Source organism: Lissotriton vulgaris, chromosome 8 (assembly GCF_964263255.1).
Source record: "Lissotriton vulgaris chromosome 8, aLisVul1.2, whole genome shotgun sequence".
In the NCBI taxonomy this organism is placed as follows: Eukaryota; Metazoa; Chordata; class Amphibia; order Caudata; family Salamandridae; genus Lissotriton; species Lissotriton vulgaris.
The window spans coordinates 1068876124-1068891036 of record NC_141696.1 but is presented as its reverse complement, the minus strand read 5'-3'; positions in this window follow the sequence as shown (position 1 = coordinate 1068891036).

Sequence of the window (14913 nt, the reverse complement as noted above, 5' to 3'; positions counted from 1 at the left end):
TGTCTTTTATACCTTCAATTACTCAGTCTGTACGCCGCGATTTGCGAAATTGCTTTTATAAGTAATATACGCTTATTAAAAGTTAAAAAAATATTTTCATAATTATCCCAGATAATGTCTTCTCTTAGTCTGTACATTAAATACATAAATAACTTTCGCGCCTTTCGTGTACGGGGCGCCGTACTTTACGTCACTCGGAACCATTGATGCGACGCGTAATGTCAAAGCGTATTCGTAGCGTATGCACAGGTACACGCTGAGTACAATTAGCAGTACAAAGTATGGTGCGATTCCCGTATGCGTACGGTACGATTACCAAAAAACAATGAAAAAGGAATTATATAGAATTTAATTTTGATATATTTCAAAAAAGTAATAAAAAAATATATTGTTTTGTTAATATTGTACATAAAGAGTATGAAATATAACTTGAAAAATAAAATAATATTTATAATAAAAATGTAAGAAATTACTATAAAAAGAAAGAAATATAATAATGAATACATTTTAAAATTATCATTTACAAAACCTTTGATTTTCACTGAGAAACCATAGGTTTCACAGACATTATTGTTAGGAATTAGCGTTTAAAAAAATGTGTGAGTATGTGTGTGAGTAACTCTATGTGTGAGTGTCGGTGTGTAACAGGATGTATAGGTGTATGAGTACATATGATGAGTGAGAACATGTATGAGTGACTGTATAGAACTGTTGGTGAATAAGTGGATGCGTATGTAGATGTTGGAATTACTGAATAGGTTGTTGTAACTGGTATTGGTATCTCCATTTTTTTAAAAAATGTTATTTTCTATTTTTGAATGTGTGTATCAAAGGTTATATTAGGGTGAGAGGAGGTCTGCCACTCTTTCACAAGGATGATGTAATCAGTGATGTCATGAGTGATGTCACTGACCATGTCACGAGTTATAGTTAGCTGAACTATAACTGAGGAATTTCAATGGTTTTGTATGAGTGAAATGTCCAGCTAACTATAACATGTGTTAAACCTGTATATATATATATATATATATATATATAACCTACTGGCGGTCGCCAGTAGGTATATATAGTTAGGATTTTTTCTCTATGGAACTTTTGAAAATTCTATGTCTAATAACTTTGGCGTTTGTGGACGGAATCGGCTGAAATTTTCAGGAAAATGGCACATTTTGTTTCTGATCAGCCACTTTGGGGGGGTTTCGTCAAGGGGGGGCCGAGAAAAAAGGGGGGTCCCAAAACGCGTTTTTCCCATTCATTTTTCCATAGGGCGTTTGGCCTCACTTTTAGCTCGAACGGCTGAATGGATTTGCACGAAACTTGGCAAAATTGTAGTGACTGTTAGCCCGATGTGCCTTTGCTGGGTCTCAATATATGTGCTCCAGTGGATTTTGAGAAATTAACGTTTTAAAAAACAGATATATCTGTGACAGCGTCCCGGATAGCGCTCCAGTTCGCGTACTTTTCGCGTAATGGAGCTTTGCGAAGCGAAGCTGATTGGCTCTCCGGTGTCTGTCAACATTCTAAACAGTCCGTAGCGGCCGCCATCTTGTCTCTCGGTTGGATCGAGAGACAAGAAGAGGAGAAAAATGAAGGGGGAATTTAATGAAAGGGGCAAGGTAGACCCTTCTTGACCCCCTAGGAATGATGTTAGGGTTATTAAAGGGTCCCGTGATGCAAATTAAAAAAAATTGATTTTTTGCGGTAGAAGCGCTTTCTGGTTCGCGTACTGGGTAGCGAATTGGGACGCGAAACGGGAATTCGCCATTTTGTGTTTCATGAGAAATGGGTATAAGGGGGTACGGGAGATGTATCCTGACCCCCTATGTTTTCTGAGGGTGGCTGAGGATGCTCATATATGTTGATACTTGTCTTCCAGCGGCTGCGCATGAGCGTTTTTTGTTTTTTTTTGCTGCGTGACGTCTGTTAACGTTCGATTCGAAGGAAAGCAGGAAGTGTTGACCGCCATTTTGACACTGCGAGTAAATATATTGTTAAAAATAATTGTTATAAATTAATCCGTATTGATAAACATTGTCTGCGCCTGTAGCGTAACAGCACGACAAACCAAGAGTGTTGTCACTAGTGTTGACCGCCATTTTGTCAGTGCGAGTAAATATATTGTTAAAAATAATTGTTATAAATTAATCCGTATTGATAAACATTGTCTGCCCCATCTTGCTTTTTTTCCAATGCCATACTTTTGTCGTGCACGGCAGCCATTTTAGATGCCTTGACCAGACCCACTCTCTGCACGCCGCCGATCCTCAGCATGGCTCCCCACCCTCGCAAGCATCTTCCCCATGCACTGGTCACCCACGCTCTCACTCTCATGCATGGGCCATAAACCTCCTCCCATATGTGCTGCTCTTCCCTGAGAATCACACCCCGTGCTGAGGAAAATTCAGCCCAGATTACAACCGATGCCCAGGCTGCTGGCACAAGACGCCACTTAGTTCCCATCTTGAACGGTTAACAAATAAAGAGACGGGCGCTGGAAGCAGGAACACAAGAACAGAGTTTTATTTCTCATGAGGAGAGCCTGTCATTTCGGACACGCACATAGTGTCTTCAGGAGGTGCTCTAACAAGTTTCTCTGAGGTTTCGTCTTTTATACACATGTTTATGATGCACAAATATTCCTTATTGCAATAAAGATACTTCGTAGTAGGAAAAGCATGTTTGGAATCCCAGCTTCAGGCCTATTCCCATACCAGTCGCTCGGATGTCATCACCCCCTCCTGAATGTAACAAGAGATTGTGATCTCTCAGCCGGACATTCCTACAGGACACGAGGGCAGGAGGGGATGATCAGATCAAAGGTTGGGCAGGTGATAAGATCGAGCACTTCGGATGGTGTATCACGGTTTTGTTATGCTGGGCAAAGAGGCTTGGTCTTATGACTTGGGACTGGGTCGAGAGGCCATGTGCAGCTGGGGGGGGGGGATGGGGGTGTTCGTCAGCAGAGGGGAAGGGTGTTCCTGGGAGGAAATGGGGGGGGGGTGGGTCAAGCAGGAGTGTTACTTCTAGAGCAGGGTCACGCAGAGGGAGAGGGCTTCATGGTCGATGCATGAGTTGTGTGCGCGGGAGGGGTGCTGGGTGTTTAACAAACGGGCAGAGAGGCCATGGTGACTAAAAATGGCTGTCGTTTGCGTGCGTGCATAGGTCTATGCTGGCGGGATAATGCTGTCAGTGTTTCGCGGTATTCGTTCTGTTTACAGCAAGGGGTATGGTGAACACAAATGATGTGCATATACATTGCCATTTTCAACAGTCGCCGCTTTTTAACATAAGTTAGTTCATTTCCGTGTTTTCCCCAACTGACGGGGTGTACATATAGCCATGTATGGTCAATGGAAAGACATTTGTAAACACTGGCGGATTGCGTATAACCAGGTACACATCAGCGCGCATAAACCCGAAAAGGCTTTTACTTACTACATACTCGGCCTATCTCCACGGAATGCAGTCCCTACCATCTCGGCGTTTAAGCCCAGGGGGGACCGGTAATGTGGGAGAGATAATTATCGGAGTCCTGTGGATAGCATAGGTCGCCCAAGCGTGGCATTACGGATCGTATGCAGGGGAGGGTCAAAACAAAGGGCAGTCGGTGTAAAGTGGGGGCGAGCTCGTGCTCTCCTTTGAGGAAGAGAGTTAACCTACAGTGGTACGGGGTCGTTTTCATTCGTACTAGGGGGGCCAGGTGACATTCCTTCGGGGTGGCTTAGGGGCATTTAAAACAACTTCCCTGATACAGGTAGCATATAAAGTAGAGGCTAAATACCAGGATCTTTATCGATTGCTTTATGCTGTACAAAAATGAAAAACACATACAACAAACCTAGACCATTCACTGACCATGTCATGAATGATGTAATATGTGACATCATTAGCAGTGGATTGCGGGTGCGCGATATATAGTTATTGCAACTAACTATATATGCGAATTTCTATGGTTTTGTGCGAGTAAATTCAGGTTTTGTAAATGCTAATCCATAACTATATATGGTCTATAACCTATGGTTTTTTCAGTGAATTTTCTAGGTTTTGTAAATGCTAATCCCTAACTATATATGGTCTATAACCTATGGTTTTTTTAGTGAATATATATATATATATATATATATATATATATATATATATATATATATATATATATATATATATATATATATATATATATATATATATATATATATATATATATATATATTCCAACAACAACTTTGCCCACTCGGAAAAAGCCTCACAGATGGTCAACTAATCTTTATGAAGCTGAACGTGTCACAGGCTCAGACAGGCAAATTAGAACTGAGTGAGAAAGATGACCACATCTGTATTGGTATGCTCCATACTTGCATCCAGACTTATTGTTCACATGTAATCAACGATGTGTACCATTTGGGGCAAATCACCTGCAATAGTTTTTCAGAACAAGCTGTCGTGAAAATGCTGCATATGCATATTTTGGGCCAGCTTTCATAGAATCCTCTTTTTTGCCGTCCCAGATTATAAATAAATCATGTATATATCATATCCACAAAACGATTTTCTCCAATTCTAGATGATTATCCGGGCCCGGTATAGATGGTGGTCAAAGAGGAAAATGTTATTGATTAGACAGATTTTGAGCATGGTCAGCAACATTGCTGAGTGTTGAAGTTCTGAGATCTTCCTTTGTTTCAAGAAATATGTGCATGCTTCTATTCCCATATTGTGTTCTATTGAAGTATACAATGATACTACATCAATTGTTGCCATAAGGAAATTGGGATTCCATTTGATGTTTGCTAATGTTCTCAAATATTCTCCCGTATCTTGTATATGCGAGCTTAGATTCTTTACAATCGGCACTAGGAAGTGATCCACATAGGTTGACATATTCTCATATAGGGAATCTTATGATGAAACTAAAGGGCTTCCTGGAGCATTAATCAACGTCTTGTGAATTTTAGGCAAAAAGTAAATTATTGGTATTGTTTTAGCAGCAATGTGGTCAAAATGCCAGAGCGCTCTGCAGCAGGTGCAGAACACGGGCCGGACCCAAGGCCAAAAGTCAATTATTTCGCAAAATTTAAGTTCCACACACCAGTCGTTCTCATTTCAAAAGAGGTTTTTCAAAAACAGAGCCAGTCTGTCAACCTACGCGTTTCGGCCTGACGGCCTTTGTCACAGTGGGGAGACACTACTATTATCATCCATTTTGAAGCATTTCCTGTTGAAATAAATCTTTTGAAATGAGAAGGACTGGTGTGTGTGACAAAAATTTTGCGAAATATTTGACGTTTGGCTTTGGGTCCGGCCTGTAGTCTGCGCCTGCTGCAGAGCGCTCTGGCATTTTGACCACATTGCTGCTGAATTGAAACACAGCCAGAGGCGCCAGATCGAGAGAACGTGCAACAAATGCGAAAAGAAAGCTGAAACTCACCCAGTTGAGCGCTGACGGTCGGAACGGAACAGCCCCACGCGGACAGGAGTCCCCCCGAGAGGTGAGTCAAGCTACCAAGCGCTGCATTTTGTCTCTCGCACGAAGCGACTTGAGTGGGAAAAGAAAGAAAAAACAGTAACTCGCCATAGCAGCTGTGTGGCGTACGGATCTTCCCCAAAGCACAAGTCTCTCACTTACGTGTCAGACAAATACATTAGAGCCATAGAAACACTTAAAAGAATCGGCAACACAGCATTTGTATATGGAAAAAATTAAAGTTATAAAACTGCAAAATGGAAGCGCGATAAGCAAAGCGAGCTCAAAAACTCGCCTGCCACGGGTGAATGCACAGAAGCAATTGACATGTCGGGAAGACAGTGGGATGAAAATCCTTCGTTCAAACACCTCTTCCTTCAGCCGGAGAAACAATACAAAAAAGAAACCAGCAATAGTTGGGAAATCATTGCACTAAACAAATATCTTGAAATAGATAGAATTCCCAGAGCCCTACGTATCTTTACATTACCAACATTTCCAGATACAAAAACAGACATGCGGGAGGAAAGGGCCCAAAACAACATGGAGTGCTCAAAAATATCTTAAGAATATTAATAAAATATGCAGAAATCCATCTGGAAGAGGCACATGTTCTAATTAAAGACCTTGAAATCAAAATTGCAACAAAGAATAAAGATGAAGTAATGAAACCAAGAAAAGAAATGGAAATACGTCTAGAAAAATATGAGGATGACGTACAAGAGCGCAAGCATAGAAAGTTCATCAAAAATTAAAGCACTTACAAACAAGGCAATATTCTAACATTCTCCAAGTGCTTTGATACATTGAAAATAAACTATCAAAGGAAACCAGCTAAAAAGAGAGGAGACACAACAAGAGAATCCGATATCAGTGAAAACGAAGCGGCTGCTAGCACAGATGTCGCAAAAAAGACCAATTTTTTTGAGGAAATATGTCTGGTGAATCTAGACCAAAGCCTATCCAGATGTCAGGGAAAAGGAAGAGGCAGAGGAAATAGAAGAGTGAGTAAAAAGTCTATCCTGGCACCAGAAAGACCAGAAGAAGCAAACTAAAAAGACAATACCGTCTGAGAAACGGAGCATTCAAGAAGTAAATGGAATCGAAGGCGACGAAAACAAAAAGAATTTAATGTCAATTTCTCAGACTATGCACTATCCAAAGATGAACAATCAATGTTGAACAAAGGACTATCATTCTGCCCTGAAAGAGACTTCAGTTATACTGATACAAAAATTGTTGTATATAAGTATATACGGAAACCAAAACGAACAAAAGTACATGCGGGCAAGAACAAGAAAGTTGAAGCTGAAAGATCGTGTGAGGCAGTAATAATACAAAGTTCAGAATTAACAATTGAACAAATAGAAGATGTAAAAAATCTTTTTGACTTGGCACATAATTTGGAGGAAGAAGATTATACAGATAATCAAGTCTTGCAAGAATTGGATATGGAAACATCGCAATATGTAAGCAGTGGATTAAAGAGGAAATCCAAATACTGTCCCCAATTAACATCGAGCAATAAAATTGATCTATTTTCCGTGGCAATCATGAAAGAACTTGAAGGGATTGAGAAAATTCGTAACAACAAAAAGAAAAGAAATTCAAGCAATAACGAGTTTAAAAGAAAATCCACTAATAACCATAAAACAAGTTGATAGGGGTAGAAATATAGTAATTAAAAATACAGCAGACTATGTAAAAGAAGCGCAAAAACAACTAGGCGACAACTCGAAATATGAAAAACTACCTTCAAATCCCATTATTAAAATGATTGCAAAGCTGAAAATGTATCCAGATGAATGGATAAAAAAGAAATGTGTTCAATGAGGAAGAACTATTATATCTATTTAAAGAATATCCAACAATACCAACGATTTAATTTTTGCCTAAAATTCACAAGATGTTGATTAATCCTCCAGGAAGGCCTATAGTTTCATCATGCGATTCCCTATACGTGAATATAAATTTCCTCTTTGACCACCAGCTATACCATCAGCTGTGCGGTACTGCCATGGGCATTTCTTTCTCCCCAAATTTTGCCAACCTTACAATAGGTTGGTGAGAGAAGGAAATAGCCTGGGGCCCGGATAACCATCTAGAATTGGAGAAAATTGTTTTGTGGATACAATATATAGACGATTTATTTATAATCTGGTACGGCAAAAAAAAGGATTTTATGAGATACCTTGATCGATTGAATAATAACAAAATTGGATTATCTTTTACTTGCACAACAATAAGAACAAGGATAAACTTCCTGGGTACCGCAGTTTATATTGATCAAGAAAAAATACATACCACCCTGTATGGGAAAAAAACAGCAACGAGCAGCATTTTACATGCCAGAAGCTTTCATCCTCAAACACTTATCAATAGTATTTCATATGAGGAATTTTTAAGGATAAAAAGAAAATGGTCAAAAGAATGTGACGCAAATGCCGAAATAGAAGCCAGTGTGAAAAGATTGAAAAACAGAGGATATAAACAAAGAAATCTGAACAAAAGTAAAAAAAAAAGTGGAACAAAAAACACATAATGAGATCCTCATGCCATTTGTGGAGTTATCTTTATAACTTTTCCTTCTGGATCTGTTATCTCCTTTTTATTTGTGGCAATTTTGCAAGCTTTACAGTTGGAACATTTTCTGAATCCCATTTGTTGTTGTGTGAGCCATGTTTCTTTTACTGGAGTTTGGAAGTGGCTATGTACTATTTGGTCTTTCAGTGACCTTGCTTCCCTATAAATCACTAGTGGTCTCTTTCTAATTATCTTGCCAATGTCATTATTTTGTGTTAAAAGATTCCAGTCTTTTTGAATGATCTTCGTCACTTTTGTACTTTCCTTGCTAAATGTTACAATTAGCCTCGGTGCACTGTCTTCGGTTACATGTAAGGTTTCACTTGCTTTATCTTGTTCTCGTTCTTGCTCTTTTTGTTGTCCTCTTTCAGTTTGTGACGACCTTTTTCCTGAATAGAACACAAGTGAATGGGAACATTTGACATCGTAAGAGTGATAAAGGACAGTGATTGATGTTAACGGTACTACAGAGGTGGATATTTAAGAACGGGACCATTGGTTTTTGGAGAATGTTTGTGGATCATTGATTTATGGATGGAATGTAATATATATCAGCCCTAAAGAAGTCAAAGTCCTAGATGTAAGCACGACGAAACACGTGTTGGCTGCTGTTTCTTTGGATTGAGAATTTTGGATAAATAAACATTATTTTGGAATACACAGATTATATGAACTGTGCGGATACGGAATACGGATATACGGACAAAACTGTGCCAACTGAGGAGTACTCTTAAGTTAGAGAAAGATTTTCAAATATGGACACTATTTAATTATCATGAATGGAACCGTAAGTTGTAGCTACACACTCTGGTAAAGATCTGGTGAAGAGCTAGCCTCAGAATTATACTTCAAATTATAAATATCATTTGTATTGTGGACTGCTACCCCCACAAAAAAATATATGTATTTTTTTCATTAACTTTTATTAAAACAATAAATAACTGGAAATATAACTAAATGATAACAATACAATAAATAACTAGAACCATAACTTTAACAAAACAATATCACAAACAACATATAACATGGAGTTCAATAGAAGTACTGTAGTTAATCTGCAAAACAAAAAAGAAAATTAGTGTTTAAAATTACATCGATGTGACTTAATGAGGTCACACAAGTAGCACTTGACAATATTTTCTATTTTTTTAATGAGTGCAGTGTACCTGATAGATTTCACTTATCTTATAGGCTTGCATTCAAACGGTGTCTGTATAGAAGTGCCTACTGCGTCATATTTATATTACAGATGAACAGGTCTTTAAAATGATTCACAGATGAGACAGAATTAGGTGTGAGATAAAGTCAATATGCAGGACAATATTTTTTAGGGCTGTTTTACAAAACTCTTGTGCCACTTTTGTGGTACTTTTCTCATGTTGAAAGTGACGCAAAAGTGGCGCAAGGGGTTTGTAAATAAGCTCTTTTATTTCTAATGCATCTAATTGGAGGTATTGTATATCTAGGCCGCTCTGCTTACCTTGTGTAAACACTGTGGCCAACAGAGTTCACAGCTTGAACTCCGCTTTGGTTGGTTACTTGCCGGATATGCAAGACTGCTTTCAAGAGAAGACCCCAATAAAGAGTACTGGTGTGGAACTGCAAGTATGCGGAAGGACTTGCAGACTAAGAATCCAGTAAACTTTGGAAGGGAAGAGTTAAGGATATTGAGAGAGGCTCCTTCTGCTTCATGAGAAGGCCAAAGTACCAGTGGAGCAACACCGTCAACCTCTACTGCACAGCCTAATATTCGTCCCCAATTTGAAACCCTTCAAGAGAAAAAGTAAGAAGGTTGGGAGCTTTGCTTGCCGTCCTAATACCTAATCATCCATTAGTTATACCAAGATCCACCCTGTATCAAACCCATCCATACAAGTGTGTATTGGACATTATCTGCCACCAAAAACCCCTCAAGTACTTATATCTGTTACTTTTTAACTTTGTCGACTACTCATATTAAGAGTATTTACCTTAACGTTATCCGTTAAAAATGTGTGAATTTGTATGGCTTCAGACAACTAGTTCATGCCATATTTGAGACATTGGTGTAATCAGCTGGAACAGGAGGAGATACTTTCTTCAACCTTGGCAATTTGCTGCTGACATGTAACTTTCTGCAAACTGAAAAAAGAGTTAAAATGGATATGTTGTACATATGTCTAAGAATAATTTTAATGTACATAAAAACATTTGTACACAATAGGATTGGGGTTGAAAGCAATCATCAGAGGTTATATTTGGCAAGAAAAATAGGAAATAGCATTGCAATATACAAATGTTAGGCCGAGATTGGTAACTCACTTCATTTACAAACTCCTGGCATTTTCACATTGTATCTCAAGTGCAGGCTGAAAACGTGTAACAAGCATTTAATTGAGAAACATATGGGTTTCAGAAACAAACGCCTATAAGACTATCACAATGGAGATTTACATTTTATAAAAAATATTTATAGAAGCAAGAAAAATTATAACACACATTGTTCAATTTCAAATGACATATTTGGCCAATAAAATCGGGAGGATATGTTTTTATTTGTTTTTTGATACCAGAATACCCACCAATTTTACCAAAACATGAGAACAGCACAGTTATCTGTCTGCAAACACATGTAATACACAAATGCTTATCTCAGAATGCTTTTCCATCATGAAATGTTAAAGTCAAACCTGATAACTCCATTAGGTTGATTGAAATTTTCGGCTGATAGCATCTGGAGAGCAGTCAGTGGATCTGGTATGTAGAGTGGTTGTCCACCATCTGGTATAGTGCATGGACAGGAATAAACAGCTTGTGGCGACCAGTACTTCCCATGGTTGAGATATCTGTATAATGAGATAGAACAGTGGACAAACCATGTTTAAGGTTATTAAAAAACTTGGAGAGCGTGCTAAAATACAACATTTGCCAATCGATAACATGTGCAGGGCATGGGGAGGATGTAGCATGTGGCGCAGTACTTTCAAAAATTGAAGACACAGGATTAAGTGATTTGCCCAGAAACATCGCCTACTAAGGCAAGATATTTGAGTTATAAGTGCTGGAAACCGTGCTAAAATACACCATTGCCGAAAACATAACTTTTGCAATGCATGGGGCACGTGACGCACTACACACAAGAAAAACTACATCGCATTAAGTTGAACAGCACATAGCACACTGCTGCGGGAACGGCCACGTGGCGCTTGGCTAATTAAAGAAATGTGGCAGGATTAAGAGATTTGCACAGAACAAAGGATAGCAAATCAAGTTTAACGTTATTAAAAAACATGGAGAGCGTGCTAAAATACAACATTGACCAATCAATTACATGTGCAGTGCATGGGGAGGAAGCAGCACGTGGCGAACTACTTAAAAAAATTAAAGGCGGCAGGATTAAGTGATTTGCCCAAAAACACCGCCTACCAAGGCAAGATATTGGAGGTAAAAGAAAAATGACATTGCATTAACTTGAACAGCACATAGCACACTGGTGCGGGAACGGCCACGTGGCGCTTGCCAAATTAAAGAAACGGGGCAGGATTAAGTGATTTGCCCAAGAAACAAAAGTTACAAAGTCAACTTTAACGATATAAAAAAGCAGGAAAGCGTTCTTCAAAACAACATTGTCAAATCGAACAAAAATGTGTATTTACACGGTATATAAAGATCGTTCAGATAAAATAATTTAATTATTCTTAAAAAAATGCTCAGCTACGAAGACGTGGATACGAACACTATCAATGGCTGTGACTGCAGAATAGGAAAAGTTCAAGAAGGTTGGCAGATTATAAATGCTTTGCAGACGGATGATTTGTTGAGCATGATGTCACTGGGTGTGAAAGCTGTGATTGGGCATGTTGTAATTGAGCATGGGCAAATAAAATGAAATACGTTAGAGGTACATAGCCAGATGGTGGGACGTATTAAGCGCATGGGCAACATTAACACGCATGCGCTACCACACACATGCATGCTCAAAGTGAAGGCAACTCCTAGGGGGTACATACATAGATGGAGTTCGGACAGGGTTGGATTGGGATTAAAAATCGGCCCGGGTACGATCAAAAAAAAAGTGGCCCACATTTGCATATTGCCTTTGCAAAACACTGCTTTGGCAAAACTTTATTAAAAAAAGGGGGGTTTAAGAAAAATACACAGATTAGTTTGGACTGGTGAAACACACCTGTATACAAGTGAGGCCGCTATTGGTCAGGCTCCCTGCCCCGCTCAATAAGTATATGTTGAAGTGCCGGCCCCAGCGAGAGAAAGGGAATGACACCTATGCTCATTGATAAAAAAGAAGTAATTAAGGGTTATCTGCCTCCGGAAAGGCCACTGAAGCACCCACTGGGCGGCTGGCGGCATCCGAATAATGCAGAAACCGCCAAATAGTCCCAAGGCTGCTCAAAAAAGCAGCCCACAGCTGGAATTGAATATCGACCCTTCGGGCATTGCACGAGTGCCCCCGTTACCAATCCAATGCTGAGCTCAGATGTAGATAGAACACCGGCACCCACAGGAGGCGGGAGGCATCAGGACAGTGGGGGAATTGAAGACCCTCCTACGGTCCCCAACGGTGACATCCAAAGTAAATAAAAGAAAAAGGCCATCCCCGGGGAATGAGGTCACCGGGGTCTTGAAGTGGCTTCAGGAGGGGGGCTATGCATCCCTCCTCTATAAAATAATAATATATAATTAGCCATGCCCCGGGGCGGGGGATCTCGGTGCCCGGAATTGGCCATGGGAGGGGGGGCACGCGGCCCCCTTCCCATAAAAAAATTGAATACGGATACTCTGCTATTGTCATCGTACCATAAGCGCACCCTTCCGATCACGCGCTGAAGGCTAATTGGCTGTCAAGTGGTTGTCAACATTAGAAACTAGAATTGTTGGCAGCCATTTTATGCCTCGGTACAAGGGAAGCTAATGAAGCATATGAAATGTGTGTTTCAAATGTCAAAAGGGGAGGGTAGACACACCCTGATCCTCTAGGTCTGCTCAGGGGGTCCCACAAGGACCCCCAGGGCCCCTAATTTATTTATTTTTTGATAAAATTGTGTGGTGCCCGTATGATCCGCGCATTCTAGCGATATTAAAAAAAAATGTGGGCTTTCGCGCGTCTTTGGTAATTTGACCTCTTTCAACTGTTTAGAGAAGATGCAGCAGTGTTGGATGCAGGATGCACCATTGAGTGAGAAAAAGTAACAATTAACACTATTTACCAGCTAAGTGAATTTCCTTCCTTTGGCTAACATTGACTGGTTTCACTTGCAAATTCTTCTAGGTGTGGAACTTGGGAACTTTAAAATATTCACCTAAAATCATCAGAACAACGAATTCCCAATTACTCACCTGTTATCAGGAGAGAAACCAGTGCTGCATCTTTCAGCCCAGCACTGACCCTGAAAAGTAGTTCTAAGTATACTTACAAGTAACTTGTATTTTCTTCCATAGGAATGCCCTTCCTATAAATTCTTTTTAATATATTTAGATTTGCGGATCAGGCTCTAGGGGATGGTGTCCAGGGCCCAAAAAAAGTAAAAGGAAGGGGGGGCCACACAATGTAATGCAATTTAAAAAATAAAATATCTAAAAATAAATTGTTTATAAAAAATGTGTAAATCAGTATAAAAAAAAATATATAAGAATAAATATATTTAAAAATTGTCATTTACAAAACCTTTGAAATTCACAGAAAAAACCATAAGTTTCAGACATGTTATGGTTAGGAATGATCATTTAAAAAACTTTTGAAATTCACTGAAAAAAAAACATTGGTTTCAGACATGTTATAGTTAGGAATTAGCATTTAAAAAACCTTAGAAATTCACTGAAAAAACCATAGGTTTCAGGGGTGTTATAGTTAGTTGGACATTTCACTCGTACAAAACCATTGAAATTCCCACGTTTAAAGTTAATTGTACTAACTATAACTCGCGCGCCAGCAATCCACTGCTGATGATGTCACATATTACATCATTCATGACATGGTCAGTGACATCACTGATGCCATCACTGATGACATCTCGAATGACATCACGGATTACACCTCTTGTTGTACTTCTTCACAACAGAGAAATATTAGTCTGTTCTTACCTGTCTATTGCATTGCTCTTCAATAACCAAAGTCCATGATTACAAGAACACAGAATCTGATTGAAACTTATCAGCATTTTCCATAAAGGAAGTGGGTTAGCAGTTCATACAATTTTCTAAAATTATTTCTTAGATAAGAAGTGAGATAAGGAAAAAATGTAGGAATTTTGAAGGGTCAGCTGAGTCTTTTATGTGAAGGGGGAGAACTACATAACACAAGAGACACCTGAGAGAATAGAAGAGATAAGGTAATTCCAGAGAGCTCAATCTTGGTCACCTACTTTACTCATGTGATAATGAGGGCAATTGTATAAGGAAGTTCAGTTTCCAACCCTCATACAACTCATGAACATCTATTGCCGTGATCTCCCACAGAAGGACACTTCATTGAAACATTAAGGGACATATTTTATTGTAAAGATAAAAGTACAATGGTTCACAAAGAGAGAAGGAAGTAATAGCATGTCAACTGCTACCACATCATGTACCTTGCAAATTATGTCAAATAGTGCTTTGGATGTATTGGTTGGTTTTGTCACATTTTCCTGATAATACATGCTTTCAGCCTAGAAGATGGCTGATGGAGTGCATTAAACATGATTGGTAATTCTTTAAAAGAGTCTTTTAGAAGGAGAGTCAACCCATTGCCAGGACCTGCAAGACATTTGATGCAATACCTTTTAAAGCTAGCTGAATGGCACTGGCATATGGGAAGCAGAGTAATCAGGCGACACTGTTTCCGCAATGTCTAGCAATATATTACATGGATTTCATGGGCAAATGTAAGAGAA